Source organism: Equus quagga, chromosome 16 (genome assembly GCF_021613505.1).
Source record: "Equus quagga isolate Etosha38 chromosome 16, UCLA_HA_Equagga_1.0, whole genome shotgun sequence".
In the NCBI taxonomy this organism is placed as follows: Eukaryota; Metazoa; Chordata; class Mammalia; order Perissodactyla; family Equidae; genus Equus; species Equus quagga.
This window is the reverse complement of record NC_060282.1, coordinates 12,389,323-12,409,859: the sequence shown is the minus strand read 5'-3', so window position 1 is coordinate 12,409,859 and position 20,537 is coordinate 12,389,323. Positions and strand designations below refer to the sequence as shown.

At 47.8% G+C, this 20,537-nt stretch overlaps 1 protein-coding gene across 2 annotated transcripts in view; it reads right to left on the bottom strand.

Moving 5' to 3' along the window:
• CYRIB (CYFIP related Rac1 interactor B) overlaps nt 1–20,537 on the bottom strand; it is a 153,328-nt gene that overhangs the window by 111,567 nt on the left and 21,224 nt on the right. For both annotated transcript variants that reach the window (XM_046642332.1, XM_046642333.1), the window contains exon 2: nt 1,588–1,640. The gene's annotated coding sequence lies outside the window, so the exon portion shown is untranslated. The remainder of the gene's footprint in view (nt 1–1,587; nt 1,641–20,537) is intronic.

Here is a 20,537-nt window from a genome sequence, read left to right as displayed (position 1 = left end):
CTTTCTGACGAGCTCCCCTAGATATAATTATTATATTTCAGTCAACTCCATGTTCATATCAGGAAGGACTCACACAAATCAGCTAGGTCCACCCTGTTGCCAGAAGTGCTCCAGGTCACCAAATCTAATAGAACCACTTACCCGTGCTGAGCTCTGTCCACATTACAACTGCCTTGTACTCCTGGGTTAGCTCCTACAGTCAGCACGTAATACAAAAACCGAAAGGAGTCAAAATGCTCCTTGAAAATCCCATAATAAGGTCTCATAATGGAGACCAACAAAACCCTCTCTTGTTAGGTACAACACAACCAGTCTTTCCTTCAGCATTTAATTGGGTTTCTTATGTTAAGCACCAGAAGAAATAGCTGGCTTGGAGCTCAGGACCATGTTTTATGATACCTAAAATCTATAAATATGAGAAACACACTCAATGGCACGAGATGCTCACACTCTAAAAAGCCATAGGAACAAAGACCAACAGAAGAAACAGCAGATCTGCCTCCCGTTCCTCTTCTCTCCAAGAGAGATGCCCAATGGGTGGAAAGACAGGATCACCCACGTGATATAAAGTGTTATTTTTATCTCTACTTTGTTTTGTTTTTGTTGAGCAAGTATATTCGGATCTGGATGTGTTAGAAACAAGAATCTATGATATGACAGATAGGACTTGACTTCCAGAAGTCAGAAGAGTGGTTGTCTCCAGGGAGCTGTACTAACTACAAAGGGGCCTGAGGGAACTATCCTGATCGGGGTGGTGGCTAGATGGGTGTAACATATTAAAAATTCATCGAGAGGTAGGATTAAGTATGTAAGTTACACCTCAATTAAAAGTGAAAAGCATGCATGAGAGCCTCGTGAATAACATTGTGCCAATTGGTCACCATTCTATGACTAATCCTCTCCAGAGGCCAGTGAGTGAGGACACCAGGAACTTAGGGAAAGAAGAAGCAGACAAGGGAAGTGCTCTGTTGGGGGCAGAGGGTACCCAGGCTCATAGACTTGGTTTCCCATGAGGGGTCTTACAAGAGTGACAAGTTTAACAAAGGTCAACAGCACCAGCTCTCGAGCTAGACTGCTAGATGTGAATCTCAACTCTACTCCTGCAATAGACTGTTTGTGTCCCCCCAAAACCTAACCCCCAATGTGATGGCATTCAGAGGTGGGGCCTTTGGGAGGTGATGGGTCATGAAGGCAGAGCCCTTGTGGATAGAATTAGTGTCCTTATAAAAGTGACCCCAGAGAGCTCCCTTGTCCCTTCCGCCACGTGAGGTTATAGCAAAAAGAACCAGGAAGCGGGCCTTCACCAGATTCCAAATCTGCCAGCACCATGATCTTGGACTTGTCAGCCTCCAGAACAGTGAGAATCAAACGTCTGCTGTTTATAAGCCACCCCATCTATTGTACTCTGTTAGAGCAGCCCAAACGGACGACGACAACCCTTTATTAGTGGAGTGATTCTGGGCAAGTTACGTCTCTTCTTTGAACTTCACTTTCTAGGGCTGTTGTGAAGCTTGAACAAGACAATTCAGATGAAGCTCTCGGCCCTGGAACCAGCCGGCCATGGTCAATCCCGCCTCTGTTACTTACCCACTTGGTAACCTTGAACGAATTACTCAAACTCCAGGCCTCAGTTTCTTCTCCTGTAAAATAGAGTTACAGCAAGGATTCAGCAAGTTACAGTAAGTCCTCAGCACACAATAAGCCCCCCATAAATCCTAGCCACTGTTATTTTTTCCCATACCAGAGACACAGTCTGGGAATAACAACTCCAAATAATATTTCTTCAGACCATTTATAGTTTACACAGCATGTTTCACAAACATTTTTCTCATTTAATATTCAAAATAGTCTTGTGTGTTACAAACAAAGAAGTGGATATTCAGAGAAGTTAAGTAACTTGCTACAGGTTGCACAGCAAGTAAAGAGCAAAGACCCAAACCAAACTCCTATGACTGAGGGACTGTTTGGCTGGACTGAGTTGTCCCACAGACAGCGGGTTGGGCCAGACTGTTGTTTCAGATTCAGAATTCGAAGATAAAGGATGCCGGAACTCTAAGCTACAGCAACAAGTCTTGGTCCCAGCAAAACGCTTGGCTCAACTTGAGTTTGCCCTAGTCTCAGTCATTCTACGCCTGAATCACTTCCTGTTCTAGGTTTCTCCACTGCAGAGAAAGGAAAACAAACACGTACAATACACCATCCTTGTCACCCTCAAAATCTCTTACAGGGACAAAAACTTATGAATCAAAGGGAGTTTTCATAAAACCAGAGTTAAACCATATCCCATTCAAACACACTCACCAGCATTTGGTGTGAAGACAGGAGCAAGGTCTGAAGTGTCTAGACACTCTTATTATTGTGTGAACGAGAAACAGAATGCCTTTTCCTGGCCTCTCCTTTGATTAAACCTGCAGCTACCTTAGTGTTTTTTCTTTACTTTTCATCGGGTGCTGCAAGTACCGGAAGCCACTTAACCAGCCTCGTTTTCTTCACAGAAGGCTTGGAGGCCAAGCCTGATTGTCGTGGGAGCTGTCTATCGGCTGATCATTTCAACCATTACTGCTGCTTCTGCCACCTCTTTTGTCTGCCAGGACAGTCATGCGTCACTTAAGGATGGGGACACGCGCTGAGAAGTGTGTCACTGGGCGATTGCATCATTGTGCGAACATCACAGAGCGCACCTACACAAACCTAGATGGTACAGCCTACCGCACAGCGAGGCTCTGTGGCGCTAATCTTACGGGACCATCCTCGTATATGTGGTCCGTCGTTGACTGAAACATCATTATGCAACATATGACTGTACGGGTTTCCTTTCTGTTGTTCTTGTTGTCGCACGAGTGTGGTTTAAAATTCCCTTTTAAGTCATAACCATAGAACTGCTCAGTGGCCAAAAAAAAGAGGGGATTTAATTTAAGAATCATCTAAGTGTACTCACAAGCTATGTCCTCAAATGTGTGCAACACGCCCCACACTCGACGTGGGTGTGCATGCACACACCACACACGCACACACGCCCAGAACCACGATTACAGTTCTGCTGCCTCCTCTTGCTATGTCTTCCGGATACAAAAAGAATCTTTTTTTCTTTCTTTCTGATTCTTTGACCAGATTTACAAAATAGAAAATGGGGACAAGTTGTTCAATTGGGAAAAATTTGAGGCCCTTGGGCAAAAGTCCTACAAATTAGAAAAAGTATACTCACTCACTCTCACAAGACTCTTTTTTTTCGGTTTTGTTCTAAGAACACAAAGAATAAGCTGGTCTTAGTATCACTTTACAGACAAACCCAGGAGGCAGGGTATGACTCCCCTAGAAGAAAAATGGTCATCTCAAAACGGGTGACTTTTTTTCACTTCCATGATATGGGCAGAGAGAACCCGGTCTATAGCTCTAGAAACCGGATCTGATCTTGTCTCCTCTTTAGACTCACACCATGGGCTCCAACCTCTTCTCAGTCTCTCAGAGCTGTGTGACTTTGGGCAAGTCACTGAACCTCTCTGAGCTCCTGCAGCCTCTGCTGTCAAATGAGGACACTCTTTAATTTAAGAACTATCCACTGAGCACCTATGATGTGCTAGCATTGTGACATGATTCCATGTGGAGATAATTCCATGAATTAAACCATCCCAGCCACCTAGGGGTTCTCATTGATTAAAGATTTTATTTTTATTTTTTTCCTTTTTTCTCCCCAAAGACCCCCGGTACACAGTTATGTATTTCTAGCTGTGGGTCCTTCTAGTTGTGGCATGTGGGAGGCCACCTCAGCATGGCTTGATGAGCGGTGCCATGTCCGCACCCAGGATTTGAACTGGGGAAACCCTGGGCCACCGAAGTGGAGCACGAAAACTTAACCACTGGGCCACAGGACCTGGTTGAGTGATCGATTAGTGAGGCAATTACAGACAGACAGGCAACTACAATGGAGTATGAAAAAACGTTACAACCGTGTTGCTGGGCAATCACAGAAATGGGTATTTAATGAACTCAGCCCGGGATGGAAAGTGATGGATGTAGGAAAGCCTTCCCCAAGGAGATGATATCTAAGCTGAGAACTAAAAGACAAGTTAGAACATGCCCGGCTGAGGCAGCAGAGGATCCAAGCAGAATTGTCAGCACGTGCAAAGGCCCGGGCTAAACTGCTGGTTCACATGGTCAAGCACAAGAGGCAGGAAGAGAGATGGGCCTGGATATGGAGGCGGGTGGGCTCGCTAGGGTAGCTTGCCCAGACTAGGGGACCTCCAGCCCTTGGGTGGACTCTGTGGTCTCCTGAGAGCCCAGGTCTTTCCCTGACAGCCCTTTTGCCAGCATGCCGAAGTCTCTGAGTCCATGCCACCGCACGAGGGAGGTTCCAGCCATCCCACATGGGCCCTCGTCCTTCCTTTTCCTTTTCCCCTCGGGAGTAACTAGGCAGTGACTCAAGGAGGGAGCTGTCCTCTACTGGTCATTTGATTCCAAAAACACCATCGGTCTTTCCCTCTCCCACCCGCCTTGACCTAGCTGAAGAAATGCTGGAATCATCTGGGTGCCTGTCTGTCTCCTCTGGGACATTTTAATCTTCCTGGAGGCTGACACTGTGTTCTGGTCATCCTGGTGTCCCCAGCACCTGGTACTCTTCCTCACGCATAGTAGGTTCTCAAAAATGCATGCCGAACTGAACTGATTTCCTCTCTCTACAGATGAACAGCTACCCAGAGCCCCACCCCCACATACAGCAGCTCTGCCTGAGGCCAGGGCCGGACATCCCGAGACCCAGAGTTGTGCCAACTCAACCCTCCTCCCCGGGGCTCTCTATGCCACTCCAGGGCCTCTGCGAAGCCCAGCCTGAAAATGACAATCCTCTCATTACACCAATGAAGAACCCCAGGTCCAGAAGAATGATAGGACTTGCCAAGGTCTCTTAGCAAATGAGATAGAATGTTTTTAAGAGGGGCACAACATTCTTAAATGGAAGGCCATCCTGTCACCTGTACCAGAAACATGGCTTATTGTAGGAGAAAACCTTAATGTCATCAGGTCTAACGGAAGCCTTCCTTTATCCGACCACCAGTGACACCACATTCCATGACTCCTGGGATTTTCTAGGCAGGACTAAAAGTTCCCATCGAGGCAAATCTATTTATGGAGATGATTGGAACTTTTTTAGAGACCGGATATGTTTTTGATTATGGATCATTTTTTAGACTAATTCTCTACCATATGATCTAAGGCTACAGCAATTTTTAAAGAAAAGTTGAGCTCCCCAAACCACTTAATTCTCTCTTGTTTTTTCTGTAATGTTTTGATATTAAACAACTTTACTATGACATCAAAGACGATTTTTGAAGAAGCCGTTTCGACCTCTAAACCTCTCCACCAAAAGAATTCCCCATCATTCTGTGTGTCCTCTTAGACGCTTTTATTCACAGATCTGTACTGGGTACCTGTGTATGTATTTCATTAAGAGAATTACTTCTGGTGTAGAAGTTCCTTAAATAGAGTCCTTTTTTCTTAAAAAAACAACTTATTATGCAAGTCACTGGCATGATGTTTCTGATAAACACCACAGGGCAAAACCAGGCGACAAATTAAGCGCACCTGGAAATTCTGGGTCTGAGACACGTAGGGCAACATTTCCTAGCCTGCTTCGTTCACCCGTTACTCTGGCACTTCCCACATCCCAGAAAGGAAACAAAGGAAAACAGGTGTTTGGCTTGTTCCACCCAGCATAGTGAACTCTACTCCCGAAATCCGCAAGAGTTGCTTATCGCTGAAGAGTTGAAGTGAGTATTTTTCTGCAAGTGAAATAACATCTCAAATAGTCTCACACAGTGGTTCTCACCCCGCCTTAACCAAGGTTCACGGGCGAGAGAGGCAAATTTTTTTAAAATACTGTTGCTGGGTCCCAACCTGGCACAATTAAACAGACTCCCTAAGGATGAAACGCCAGCATCATAGGTTTCCAACGCTCCCCAGGTGACTGTAATGTGCAAACGGCACTGAGGAGCAGCAGCTAGAATAACTCATTAGTCAAAGGAAGCCCACGGGAAATCCGATCTGGAAGTGAGGAACTCATTGTAATTAAATAAAATAGCAGACGTAAAAGTACCTAACAGTGCCCATGACCCAGAAGACACTTAATAAATGGTAATTAAACAATAAAAATAACCCAAATAATTACTCCTGCTCCTCAGCGAATTCATCTTGTAATTTTATGGGCTTGTTTATCACGTGTTTTTTCTTCGCCGTGATTCGTTTTATCCCTGTTACTAAAATTATAAACGTATACCCATAATCCTGTTCAATTACAAGAGCTCTGTAATATTTCCAACAACTCTTAATCACTTATTTAATAAAGCTTTCCCCCAGAACAGTGGCTTATACTAAACTCAATAAATGTTAGCTATTTATAATTGTTATTATTAGTCAGAATTCATGATATTTCTCCTTAACTAGGCTGAAATTTATTTGACACCATTAGGAGGACTTGGCAATGAAGTAAAAAATTACTAGGGCAATGGTTAACAAACTTATGAAAGCAGACTTTTTTTTTTAATTTTTAATTTCTTCCTTTTTCTCCCAAAGCCCCCCAGTACATAGTTGTGTATTTTTAGTTGTGGGTCCTTCTAGTTGTGGCATGTGGGACGCCGCCTCAGCATGGCTTGATGAGCGGTGCCAAGTCCGTGCCCAGGATTCGAACTGGTGAAACCCCAGGTTGCCGAAGCACGGTGCGCAAACTTAACCACTTGGCCACGGGGCCGGCCCCTGAAAGCAGACTTTTATGCAAATGAATTCTTCTTTATAATTTTGTGGGAGAAGATACTAAATGTGATCATTGCCCAGGTAGCTAGTTTACCCATTCAAGGGGGTCCTGCGAAAGCGGACTTCTTAATGCTGAGCAGTTTCCATAGTGACTTGGAAATGCTAACACTGCAATTAGTTAAAAATGGTCTCTCAGTCCAGCGTTTCCCTACAACTGCCCCCCGAGCCTGAATCAGGAAGGGGATTCTTATGTGAGTTCACGTTACCCCTCAGTTACAACTGAGAAACCAAAAATCTGTTTAAAAAAAGAAATACAATTTTTTAATCAAAATGGGAAGGTTTTATTAAGAACATTCCCAAATCTCTTGTTTTGCCCTGCTCGGATGAACAACTGCAGCCCTCATCTCTCCCCCGTTGTACCGAGCACAGGAGGCATCCCATAGGGATGCTGAGCATCCGCTGGGTTCGGTTCTGGACGCACGCCCGTTATCACGAGACCCTTCCACAGCCCACACCTGATGCTTGGCTTCCCCATGCCTTCTATCTCCAAAAGTCTGCCATTTCATGTTTTAAATCAACTGCCCTCAAAAACACACATCCAAAAATAATCATGATGTGCACATCTCTGTAGGTATATTATACGTCAATGATAAGTGTTATGGTCTGAACGTTTGTGTCCCTCCAGAACCGACGACATGTTGGAATCCTAAGCCCCAACGTGAGGGCATTACCAGGTGCGTGGGTCATGAGGGTGGAGCCCTGACAAATGGGATTAGTGCCCTTATAAGAGGCACCCCAGAGAGCTCCCTCACCCCTTCTGCCACTTGCGGATCCAACAAGAAGAGGGCCCTCACCCGACCAGGCTGGAGCCCTGATCTCAGACTTCCAGCCTCCAGGACAGTGAGAAATAAATTTCTGCTGTGTACACACCACCCAGCCTGTGGCATTTTGTTATAGCAGCCCCAAGGGACTAAGACAACGAGGCCAAAAGTGATCACACGGGCCTTTGGCTAGCAATGGCTTGGTCTACTCAGTAAGAATGTAACATTGACTGTCACATGCCAGGCAGCTTCAAAGGCACAAGGGAGATGGAGATGAGGACACGGTTCCCATCTTCCAGGATCTCGCACTCAGGGGAGCATGTGGATTGGCTACTGCACACAAGGGGACAAGGACTCTGACAAAGGCAACTACAGGGCAACAAAGAAACACAAAGCATAGGGTCACAGTGGCAGCCCTAAATATTTAAAATCAGAACCTAGGAAATAAGTAAATATAAATAAATAAGGAGAGAAACAGTTGCGGATAACAATGTTAAGATTATTGCCATTCTCATCAATCATACTCTCCTCCCAACTCCCATCACTTAATCATTTGCCATTTTGTTTTATCATCTGATGTTTTTCTTGACTCTTTCAATGAGATCATAAGCAGTTTGGGGGGGCACCTTGTATTATTATTACTATTACTGATATTACCATTATTAGTACTAGAAATATTTATTTTAGTTTCTACACTATTAACTTAAATGTGTATAGTATGTTGGATAGTTGGACATTCATACTACCTGAATACATATTAAAACCTCTCTTTCTAACTCACTCTGGTCACCCAAGCACTAAATTACTAGTAAGAGATGATTGTGGGGAAGGCCTCACACAGGTGATTCCAATTTGTCTTGGATCATTTGCATTTGCTGTCAGAAAAATTGCAATGTCTGCAATTGCCACCGGAAGAGATTCTCAGGGGATCCCCAGAGAACGGACTCATGGGACTGCGGGCACCATCTCCCCACATTGTCCCAGGACCAGAAAGAACCAAGGATGCAGCCTGAAAATAAACGCATTTGGAGGAGCCCTCCCCATTGCTGGAATTTCTAAAGTGTTCCCCGATCCATCCAGAATATGTCCCTTTCAATTAACCCAGGTCCTCCACGGCTCTGTCAACTTGTATTATTATTATTTGCCAAGTATGTGGTCCAGAAAAGAAGCTAACATATTGGGGGGGAGGGGAGGAAGTGTCCACTGAAACACATTCCCAGCAGTTTAATTTCTTAATCATAACTGGTGCTAATTAGCCATGACAATCTTCTTCTTACCGGACAACAGGACCCACTATCTTCAGCAATATTGCTTCTACTTGCAAAACCAGAGATTTTGCTTCTATTTGCAAAAACCCCCAAAATACACTCAGAACATGAAGAATTATATATGAAGGTTGTGTGCGCGCACACATGTATTTAAAAATATATCAACTTTCTACAATCCTAATACCAGGAACAACAAAGTACTTCGGACTTTCAATGATGTTCGCCACCCAGATGGGAATCCCAAACACCTTTTGGGATTCTTTTGAGAGACATCACTGATTGTAGGGTCCACCGCAAGTTTATAAAAATTCTCTGGCTTGGATTTTTCTACCCCGAAGTAGCCAAGGCTAATTTCGAATATTTTACTATACTGACATTGAAGGAATAATGACCCCTAGAGCCTCTTTTACTCACATCCTATCTTCCCTGAGATCATGACCCTCTAAGCTGAAGGACCATGAAAGGTGGAGCACACCTGTCTCCTGGATTCGGGGCCTGAGATCTGGGGAGAAACTGCTACTACACCAGGCAGCTCCCTTTCAAAGACAACACTCAGCAGTAGCGTCTACTAATTATCATTTCCCTTTGCGTTCCTCCGAGAACTATGGGCCATTTTCAGGATCAAATTCTGAAGCAGGATAAAATCCAAACATGGTTTCTATATCTTTTGCTTCAGCACCCTCCTTACATAGGCTGATGTCAGCTTAAGACACAGACACGTCTTGCATTTTGCCATAGCATCATGGTCTGCTTATATATTAAACAAATGTTTTTAAGGAAACTGTGGAACTTGCAACTCTATGTCCAAATGATAAATTTGCCTTTAACCTTAAGAATTCTCAGAGATTTTAGGGGGAAGGGAAAGACAAGCAAGTAGGGTGCCTAACATATAAATAGTTTGAAGCTTTAACCAATCATCTCCTTAAACTAACAATATTAATTTTTATTGTGTACTTTAGTAAGCGATCTTCTTTCTTTTTCAAGAAGTCCAGTTCAGCACCCCTTTGATTTAAGAGACATAACAGGAAGGTGGAGAAGGAAGGAAAAGAACCATGTGCACTGAACAGTCACTGTGTGCCAGACTTGATACTGTCTCAGTTAAACCCTAACCCTGCAAGCCAGCTCTAGCCCTTCCCTTTTTAAAGGAGAGAAATGGGAAGAAGCTGGCTAACAGACAAGCAAGGTAAAGACAGTGTTTCTGAAATAACGGAGAGGCGATCATCAAACAGCTTCTCAGTGTAAGGACGGTGACCCTTAAAGATGTATCACTATTTACTTGAAAAAGGGACATAGGGAGAGGTACAGAATATTATCTCTGGGCATCTGGTCTAACTGCCTGACTTTACAGGTGAGAGAATCTGAAACGTGGAAGGAAAGGACCTAGCCTGTGAGTCAGACAGTAGGATCATAGCAGAGTTGGGACCAGCTACCCAGTTTCCCCAAATCCTAACTACCCAGGGATGATCATTAGCTTCCTCCCACTTCCAAAGTCCTTCACCTGATTAACTGCTCCCCAGATGTCCTTTCTCAGGTCAGGTGTGCCCCTTCAAGGAGCCTTCAGTCCAGATGGGGGCTCCTGCTGGGGACATCGTACCTGGTGCTCCCCTTTCTCAGAGCGCTCCTCCCACTCTATCTGAATGACGTCGTCTCATCCAACTAGCTGCTCCCCGGACCTTTGAGTAACTCTTTGTTAAACCCTTCGTCCTGGGCCTGAGCCCAGTAGTGCTATCTACATGGAAACTGTGTAGTGCACAGAGAGACCAACTCATTCCAGGTTGCCAGAGAATTTCCCAGCTTCAGCAAAGCAAGTCTCAAATCCCGGGAAAGCCCTCGGCAAACCAGGATGGCTGATCGTTCTACTGGTGGTCGCCAATGGGGTCACACAGCCTGCTCCCAATTCCCCCTCCTCTCGCCATCCTCAGGCATACAGGCCCGGCCCCAGAGCCCTGTGTGTGCCTTGTGGTCACTCCAGCTCAGCACCATCCAACAGAACTTTCTGCAACGATAGAGATGTTCTATATCAGCACTGTTCAAAACGCTAGCACCAGCCACATGTGGTGACAGCACCTGAACTCTGGCTAGTGTAACCGAGTTTATTTTACCTAATTTTAATGAATTTCAATTTAAATAGCCCCATGTGGTTAGTGGCTCCTGTAATGGACGACAGTTCTGGTTTTGCACACGGTCAAGCATCACTCAAGGACTGGGATATATTCTAAGAAATGTGTCACTAGGTGATTTCGTCATCGTGCGAACATCACAGAGGGTACTTACACAAACCCTAGATGGTGCAGCCTGCTACACATCTAGGCTCTGCGGTACTGATCTTATGGGACCACTGTCACACATGTGGTCCGTCGTTGACTGAAACATCGTTATGCGGCGCACGACTGTATGTGAAACCAGGGTCCATCTCTGTGTACAGGAACGAGCTTCGGAGCCAGACAGACCTGGATCCAAATCCTGACTCCGTCCTTTGCTAACGTGTCACAACTTCTTGGGGAAGCTTGTTTCTTCATCTGTAATTCTTACAAATGTACTATGAGACAATGTTTGGAGACTGGCTGGCCCCTAGCAGAACTTCAAGAAATAGGGTTTTTTTTAGAAGCAGCTAAACCAAATCTATGTAAAAATGCTAAAAAAGAGTCTGATTCTGAACCCAAAAGAATGCACGAGTGGGTATCAATTCAACCAGATCTCCAAAAATCCCCATGCGGTTTAAATTCTGTTTCTGAACTGCATGGCTGTCCTGCTGGGCTCGCCACGCTGCGATTTCTGTCCCAGGCCTGCGGCTGGCTGTCACTGAGTGCCATTAGAAGGTGCCCCATTGGAAAGTGCCATGGGGCGGCAGCCCCCACTCCCTCCCTCTGGGTCGGGATGCCGGGAGAGGGGAGCCCAGAGGTTGCACAGTCCCCGGCAGCAGATCCTCCCGGAGCCTCTCCCAGGCCCTAGGGCCCTAACGAATCCACTCCCTGGGCAGGAATGGGTGGTGGGTCCCAGGAGCAGCAAGCTGCAGATCAGAATCACCCGGGGAGCTTTTTAAAACAGTGTTCCCCAGAACTGGGAATCCAGGTGTTTGCAGAAAGCTCCCAGGTGAATGGGCTGCACAGCTGGGGACTCGGTAATTTTCATCTGAAAGCTTGGGAGGGAGACTGATGAGCACTGGCAGGGAGGCACTATCCAGGGCTGGGGGAGGAAGTCCCCTTGTTAATGGCTCCCTCCCTCTGGCTGCAGGGGCAACAGTCAGAGGGCTGCAGGGCCCTGAAGCCAGAGCTGGGACACCAGCTGCTCCCCTCCCTCCCACCCCAAATGGCAGAGCACCTGCCCACCCACTGTCTCCTGTGCAGCCCTGGTGGGCAGTGTCCTCGTTTCCCACTAAACCCTGAGCACCCAAGGGCGGAAGCCCCAATCCACGCACCTCTCTGTCCCAGTGTCCCAGGGTTGGCCCCAGCCCTAAGGAAGCCCACAATAAACGCTATTATTGTGGTTGTTGCTCTCATTTCACTGAAAAGGAAACCAGCTCCTAGAGACAGTATGACTCACCAAGGCCCCATGATGCTGGGGGCAGGGCTGGGACAGGAACTCTGGGCTCCTGAGCCCAGTCTCTCCCTTCTACCCCAGCTCAATGCCCATCGCATCCCCCACCATCCCCCACCCACATGCCTTTTTTTCTCCTCTTACAGCCCAGATACAAGCTCTGCCAGTCCGGATAAAATCTTCAGTATTCCAGGCCTCTAACTTATAGGACCCCACCTATCCTCAAAACAGTTCGTGGGGTCTTTAGCACAGCTATGGAGCCTGACGCATGCGGGTTGCCAATTAGTAGCTGGGTGATCTTGGACACGTTTCTTAACCTCTCTGGGCTCAGCTTCCTCAGCTGTAAGATGGAAATGATACTCTTTACCGCTAAAGATCGTGGTGAGGATTACTGAGATCAGTTAACGGGATCAGATGGCCAGCCAGCAGGAAGTAGTAACAGGTGGTAGGTATCATTCAGGGCTCCGTTCTCCTCGCCTGCTCCACGCTCCCGATTCTGGCCCACAAGCGCCTGCAAAGTGTGCCCCCTCTTGTCTCCTTCACTTTCTTCTCTTCCCATGGGCCCCCCCTGAGCACCCTGACCCACTCCATGCTCCCTCGCCTGGCCTCTCTTGGAGACAATCATGTGGCACCATCTATCCACCCCCAGGTCCTCCAGAAATAATAAATGAGAAGTAACTTTTTCTATTCCTCATTCCAGACTTCCTTAATGAAAATCAAATATGGGCACACTCTCCAAGGCCTATAAACCTGAATTGCTCACAGGAAAAAAAATAAATAAATGCTTAGACGCAAAGAGAGTGAGTGTGGGCAGAGGTGGCCTGGTTGAACCTCTACAGAAAGGGCAGTCGATCTGGAACCACCGCAGAGCGCCAGCCGAGAGCCTGGGGTGGGCAGGGGAAGGCCGCCGTTTCCAGAGCAATCACTCCGGCTTCTCTCGATCAACCTCCACAAAAATCAATGGCACATTCCCTCTCTGAAAGGCCCACTGGAAACCATTTTCGAGTGTGCATGTGGAGAGGAAGGGGGATGGAAGTGAGGAACATTCTACTCTAGCCCCACCCTGACAGCCTTCAAACCCGCAGGAAGCGTTCAGCTGCCTCACGCCAGCCTGGCTGTACCAGTTGTTGAAAGACTGAAACACTTCCAAACAGGTTGGGAAATAGTTACTGTCCAGAGCCCTACCCCATGCGGCCCGCCCCCAGCACTCCCAGATCTTCCCCAGGATCCAGCGAGGAAAGAATGAATGTCAAGACACTGTGGAAGCTTCTAGAAAGTACTCTAAGGAGTGCCCAACGTCAAATGTTCTGACTGGCATCCCTGGGCATGGGGAAGGGGCAGGAAGGACGCAGACAAAGTTCTGAGGGATTCAGAAGAGGGACAAGGCCTCCATAAATGTTTGCTGAAGGAAGAGAGAGGCAGAGGAGGAGAGACCTCTCCATGTGGCAGTGGCACCAAGGACAGGCCACAGAACCACGGTACCTCCCTCCCTCTAGGCCACTCACTCCATCTGAGTTCAGGTCACACTGCGACAGAGGCCTCCCTAACCAGGCAAAAGGAAAGTGGGCGCCAAATCCCCTGCAAGATACAGCTGACGTCTTGCCTGCCCAACCTCCACGACCCCTCTGGTTACGATCCCAGTTTTCCCATGGGGCAGCCCCTAACCTTCCCCTCCACGGGCTCCAGAGGCTAGCATATTACCTAGGGGAGGGCAGTCAAAGCACAGAATCTTCCAGAACCAATGGCCGGTTCGAGAACAGGCATGTGACCCTAACTGGCCAATGAGAGCTTTCTCTATACTTTGGCTGAAGCCACCTGGGAAGGGGGGCCTGTTCCCCCCACAGAGTTGTTAACACGAGAGGGTGAAAGCCTGAATCCCATCTAAGGGAGAGACCTCTGGAGAAATGAGAAGGCGAAAGCAAGGCCAAGGACGGAGGGAGACCAAACCCAGCCAGCATGCTCCAGGCCGCAGACCCACGACCCCTGACTGCTGGGTTACGTGACACAACAAATGACCTTTTTTAAACTGAAGCTAGCTTGAATTTGGTTTCTGTCACTTGCAACCCAGAGCCCCAACTAACACACTTCTCAGTGAGTTAAGGAGAAGCTGCTGGTTGCTACCAGGCCCTGCTTCCTGCCCTGGCTGCCATTTCATCGGACTTGGCGGCTTGTTGATGGCCTCTGGGAGGCTGGCCGCAGGCCCTCAGCCCTCCACTTGTGCAAACAGAACACTCCTCTTTCAGGTGGACCCCCAGACTCCAGTCTCGTCCTCCATCTCCCACGCTGTCACTAAGGCCCTTTTCTAATACAAATCTTTCAGTGGCTGGCATTGCCTGCAGACGGTGACGCGAGCTCCTGTAACACACCTTACAGCCAGCATCATCCGGCCCGATGCCCTGTGTTCTCCACACAGACCCTCTAGTTCAGCCACACGGACCTACACAGAGGGCTCTCTCAGCTCCAGGCAACTGTGCACTCTGACAGGAGCAATGTTTCCACACGGTAGGTGTTTTCACAGTCGCAGTTGACACCATAAGCCCTTTGAGGACAACAGGGACCCCTGCTGCTCTGTAACCCACATCCTGTGTCCACTGAGGTCAAAGCCTGCTCTTCAAAGGGGTTAAGTAAATGTGCAAGAACCTCATAAACACAGCCTCTTCCCCCTCACGACGATCAAGACCCTCCCCAAAGCTTCCTAACACCCACCTGAGACAGAAAGAGGCTCCGGGTTGAATAAGCCTTTGTCATGTAAAGTAAGACTGTTTGAAATGGTTTGAACGGCATAAATTTCATCTAAAGCCACAGGAGATCTAGGATTAGAACTTCTCTCCACGCTGACCATGAACTGACAGCATTTATAACTGCAACGTGCAAAGAGTTTCATTTCAAAATAGATGTTAGAGATCGTCTGGTGCAACTTTCCCATTTTACAGAAGTGGCAACTGAGATTGTGAGAAGTGAAATGACGCCCCACAGTCACACTCACAAGGCAGACGTGCCAGGACAAAGACCGGGTTCTCTGCTCTCTCCCCCTGACGTTCATAAATAACTCCCTCCGTTTTAATTTATTGTATCACAACACTGATTAATACATGCTCACGGAGCAAGGTCCACCAGCGAGAAGTTCTGTACGCATTTTCTGCTCTCCGCACTACTTCTCGCCGGGTGTCTGAAAAATGGGGTCCCTGCATTTCCTGGCAGGGTGACTGGAGCCTTCCAGGCCTTCGGCTTCATGTGGTTTCTCACCCTCTCTAGGGCCCGTAAACAACACCAAGAGTGGCAGCAGACAATAACAGCTGCTGGTTGTGCAATGACAGGCAGTATCTACTTCCTAATGGGGACCTGGGTGGTGGTGGGGCTTTGTGAAAATGTCTACCCTCTCCTGGACCCAGCCAAGTTGTCATGAGGATGCTCATTCATTGCTTGGTGTTGTGTTGTTTGGTTTATATCTCACTAATCTCTAAAGATGAGATTAATTTTATCAATCTCAATTTGCAAGGTGACAGTGATTTCAAAAACAGCCTGGAGTTGAATTTCTGGCTGCTCCTTTCACTCACTGTGTGGCCCTGGACGAGTCACTTAGCCTCTCTGAGCCTCAGTTTCTTCACCTTCGAAAATGGCTGAACAGCCACTGAATCATCCATGGAACAGGGTTCGAGGCCCTTGAGCTCTACTCTAGGGCTAGGCCACTCTGCTGAGCCAGGCCATCACCTCAGATTCGCTGGGTCTTTCCCTTGCTGCCACCCGTCAACTGTTGAACCTACAGGCCATGATCCTCAGAGACTCGGCTCAGCCCAGCCAACACCATCCCATCCACACCCCTCTCTGGGGCAAGGTCAGGCGGCTGCCTTCCCGCCTGAGGACCAACCACCCGTGGCTCAGATGCGCCCCAGGCCCTAATAGCTCCAGGGTCCAGCTCTACAACCTGGTCATCCGAGCATAGTCCAGAAACTCCATGGTCAAGTTTCTCCTCAAAGGCCTGAGAACCTCACACAGGCACCACAACATTGCTCATTTGTTTCCTCATAGAATCAAATGGAATTCAGAGTCAGTCACAAAGTCCATATGGCCCTTTCCCACCACACAATCAATAGAATATGTCATGCTTGCGAGATGCTTTGACCAATCTCTGTCCACAAGTAACTTGTGTTCTGTTTGCTGTTGTCACTGAGGAACAGAGAGGGGCCTGCCTGCTGCCCGAGCCCGCACTGAACCACCAGGCTTCACCGCCGGAGCTCAGCCCGCCCATCACGTCCCAACGTGGGGTGGGCCACTCACCCCGACCCCTTCTAGGGCAGACGTCTATGCACAGATGGAACCTTCTGTGTCTATGCCCAGCCCCCAACCCCACCCAGGGAGGAGTCTAGACCTGCTCAGACGAGGGGGGAAAGCAGAACTCACGAGAAGAAACTGGAACTGGGGGATGGGGCTGTGCTAATGTGGTGGCAGGCCTGCCTGGGGCAAAGAAGAAACACACCGAGTTAAGCCTTCGACTCCTCCAAGTGTCCTGATGAACTGAACTTTCTGCCTCCTTATTTACATTAAAAGTACCAACATCAGGTCTCACTCAATGCCAAAACCCCAAATCTCGACAAATGCCCCAAACGAACCTGGCGATGAGAGAATGCAGGATGGACCAAGCATCGCGGATCTAGAACCCCAACAGACTATTTATTTATTCAGTTGTGGAGCTTCTACGGGGGGCGGGGTGGGAAAGGGGTGCAGGGGAAGCTGCTGGAACTGCTTACCTCTTCAAAGCCCAGAAAAGAAAGAGAGAAGCTTTTCTTCTCTCTTCTCTTCCCACCTCTGGCTACAGCCAATTACAAACAGTGGAAACAGGACCTCGGAAATGTTCTCCAGGTGTGCACATACGAACACACACACACACAGGCACGTCGGTGTGCTCAGCCCCTTGTGCTAGCCACCATCCTTAGAGAATTAAAAGCCAGTGTAGGGAGGCCTCACAAACTGCTGGTGGGAATGAAAAATAGTGCAGCCCCTTTGGAGAACAGTTTGGCAGTTTCTCAAAAAGTTAAACTCGAAACTCCACACGACCCAGCAAATTCCACTCCCAGGTATCCAGCCAGGAGAAATGAAAACCCATGTCCACACAAAGACTGGCACACGAATGCTCATGGCAGCATTATTCACAGCAGCCCCGACTGAAAACAACCCGACGTCCATCAACGGGCAACTGGAGAAACACCGTGGTGTCTGCGTACAATGGAATATTATTCCACAATCGAAAGCAACGAAGTACTGATACACTCAAATGTGGATGAACCTCAAAAACGTTACGCTCAGTAAAAGGCAGACACCAGAGATCACATATGATCTGACTCCACTTATATGAAATGCCCCAAAGGCAAGTTCATAGACAAATGTATGGAAACAAAAAGTAGATTGGCGGTTACCTAGGGCTGGGCGTGGGGACAAGGATTAACTGTAAATAGATCTTACTGGGGTGATGAAAAGGTTCTAAAATTCTATTATGGTCACGTCTGCACCGCTCGGTAAAGGCACTAAAAAAATCACTGAATCGTACACTTGAAATAGATAGATTTCATGGTATGCAAAATATACCTTCATTAATTTCCTATGGCTGGTGTGACAAATTACCACAAATGTAGCAGCTGAAGACAGTACAAATGGATTATCTTATAATACTGGAGATCAGAAATCCAGAGTGGGCTTCCCTGGGCTGAAATTAAGGGGTCAGCTGGACCACACTCCCTTCAGAGGCTCAGGGAAGAGTCCGTTCCCTGGCCTTCAGCTTCTGGTGGCTGCTGGCATTCTTTGGCTCGTGGCCCCTTCCTCCATCTGCAAAGCCAGCAGCGTAGCATCTTTGAATCTCTGATTTTGACCCTCCATTTCCATCACCACACCTCCTTCTCTGACTCTGACCTTTGTGATCACATTGGGCCCACCCAGATAATCCAGGAGAATCCCCCCACCTTAAGGTCCTTAACTTAGTCTCATCTGCGAAATCCCTCTCGCCAGGGAAGGCAATGCATTCACAGGTTCTGGGGGGTAGGACATGGACATCTCTGGGAGGCCACTACTCTGTCTACTGTATACCTCAATAAAGCTGTTACAAAGACAAAAAATAGCCAGTGTGGGATGTGGCCAGCATGCAGGGCTCACACAGGTGACCTGTCCAGAAGCCCCAAGCTGAAGAAGCCCTGGGGAGCCCCGTCCTAGGGGACCACACGCAGCATCAATGAAGTGAAAGGGTCCTCATTTTGGCTTCAAGACCCAGGAGGGAATGGGGCAAGAGAACGAAAGATCCCGGCCAGAGGACCAGGATGACTGGTCAAGTTCTAGATGAGGCAGGGGATGCGGGGAGAGCAGGAGAAACGTCTTCAGTTCTCTCTGACTTGACTCCCCCAGCCCCGGTCCCCACTCCACTGTCAATTCTAAGGAAAAAGAGAAGTTTCATGTCCGCACGGACGTAAGTCTCTCGGAGTTCGGAAATTCCCATCTCGTTGATTATTTTACAAGAACCCAAATTAAGTTCATCCCAGGCGATGTCTGATTTTGACAAGCACCTAAATCAACATGTAAGGAGCCACTCGAGTCACGCCCTCAGCAGGCAGCACGGCCAGACCATCCTTCTCAAGGTAACCAGGACTGAGTCCCACTCTGGCGGCAGGTTGTGCTCAGAACACCCACGCCTGACACCCCCTCTCCGCTCCCGCCTCACGGTAACTGCCGAGGGTCACCTCTCTGCCCAGTCTCCTCAGCTTCAGGCCCTGCCCACCACACTTCACTCCCTCCAGAGGCTGTTATCTTCTCCGTCTCTTCTACTAGGCTGTGCTCTCCTACTATACATACAACAGATATATATCTACATATATCTACAGATGCATATGCACATATATGCACACACGCTCATATATATATACACAGTATAGATACCTACACACGTATATGTATATATACTGTAGGTGCATGTTTCATATACAAACATGCTTTTATTTGTAGCATACAGTTGGTATTCGAGAAATGCCTGTTTTCATACACATGTACATACATATATATGCATGTTTTATATATAGACATGTTTATATATATAAAAGCCTATACATAGAACACAGGTATTCAGTAAATGATTGTTTCATATACACATACATGCATGCATGCATGTATGTGTGCATGTATGTATGCATATGTATCCACGTATACACACATATATGAATGAATAGGTAAAGAACAACACATGGTGAGCCAGCCCTGAGAGCCTAGCAGTTGAAGTTCAGTGTGCTCCACTTCAGTGGCCTGAGTTCGGTTCCCAGACATGGAACTATGCCACTCATCTGTTAGCAGCCATGCTGTGGTGGCATCCCACGTAGAAGAACTAGAAGGACCTACAACTAGAATATACAACTATGTACTGGGGCTTGGTGGGGCAGGGGAAGGAAGGAAAAAGGAGGAAGATTGGCAACAGATATTAGCTCAGGGCATTTCTTCCTCTGCAAAAAAAAAAAAAAAAGAACACCACATCGTTTAAAGGCAGAACAGACAGCAAAGGTGAAATGAAACCGCCAGGGCGGCTCTCCTTCTCTGCTGCCTCCCTAGGCGTTAGTGTAGTGCCCGCTGGCTCATAGTATGCACTCAATAAACAGTGGTGGAAGGGATGGATGGCCAGCCAAGTTTCAGTCAATGTGCATTTACTGAGCAAGCGCCACATGGTGCCAGGCTCTGGGGAGCCGAGGCAAATAGCAGACAGATGTGGTCTCTGCCTTCACCGTGGTGCAGGAGACCTAAGAACCAGCATGCGAACCGCACACACTACCTACGAGTCGAGAGGAGAGCTACGAAGGGAAGGATGGGGTGTCAGATGGAGCAAAGGGGAGAGCCACAGGAAAGACTGTCAGAGGAGGAAAGACGGAAACCGAGGAAGGAGGCATCTGCCTTGCGAAGACCCAGGGACACAGGACCAGGCAGAGGGAACAGCATGCGCCAAGGGTGGAAAGAGCCCAGATCTCTGGGGAACGACAGCAGCTGGGGGGCTGCAGCCAGCGCAGAAGGGCAGAGAGGCAGCACGGAGTTCAGAGGAAGGCAGGGGCCGGGTCCTCAGACCCTGGGTTTTGCTTAGTGTTTAAATGACAGCAGGAAGCCATTGAGGGTTTTAAGCAGAGGGACTTTATGATCTGATTTACACCTTCAG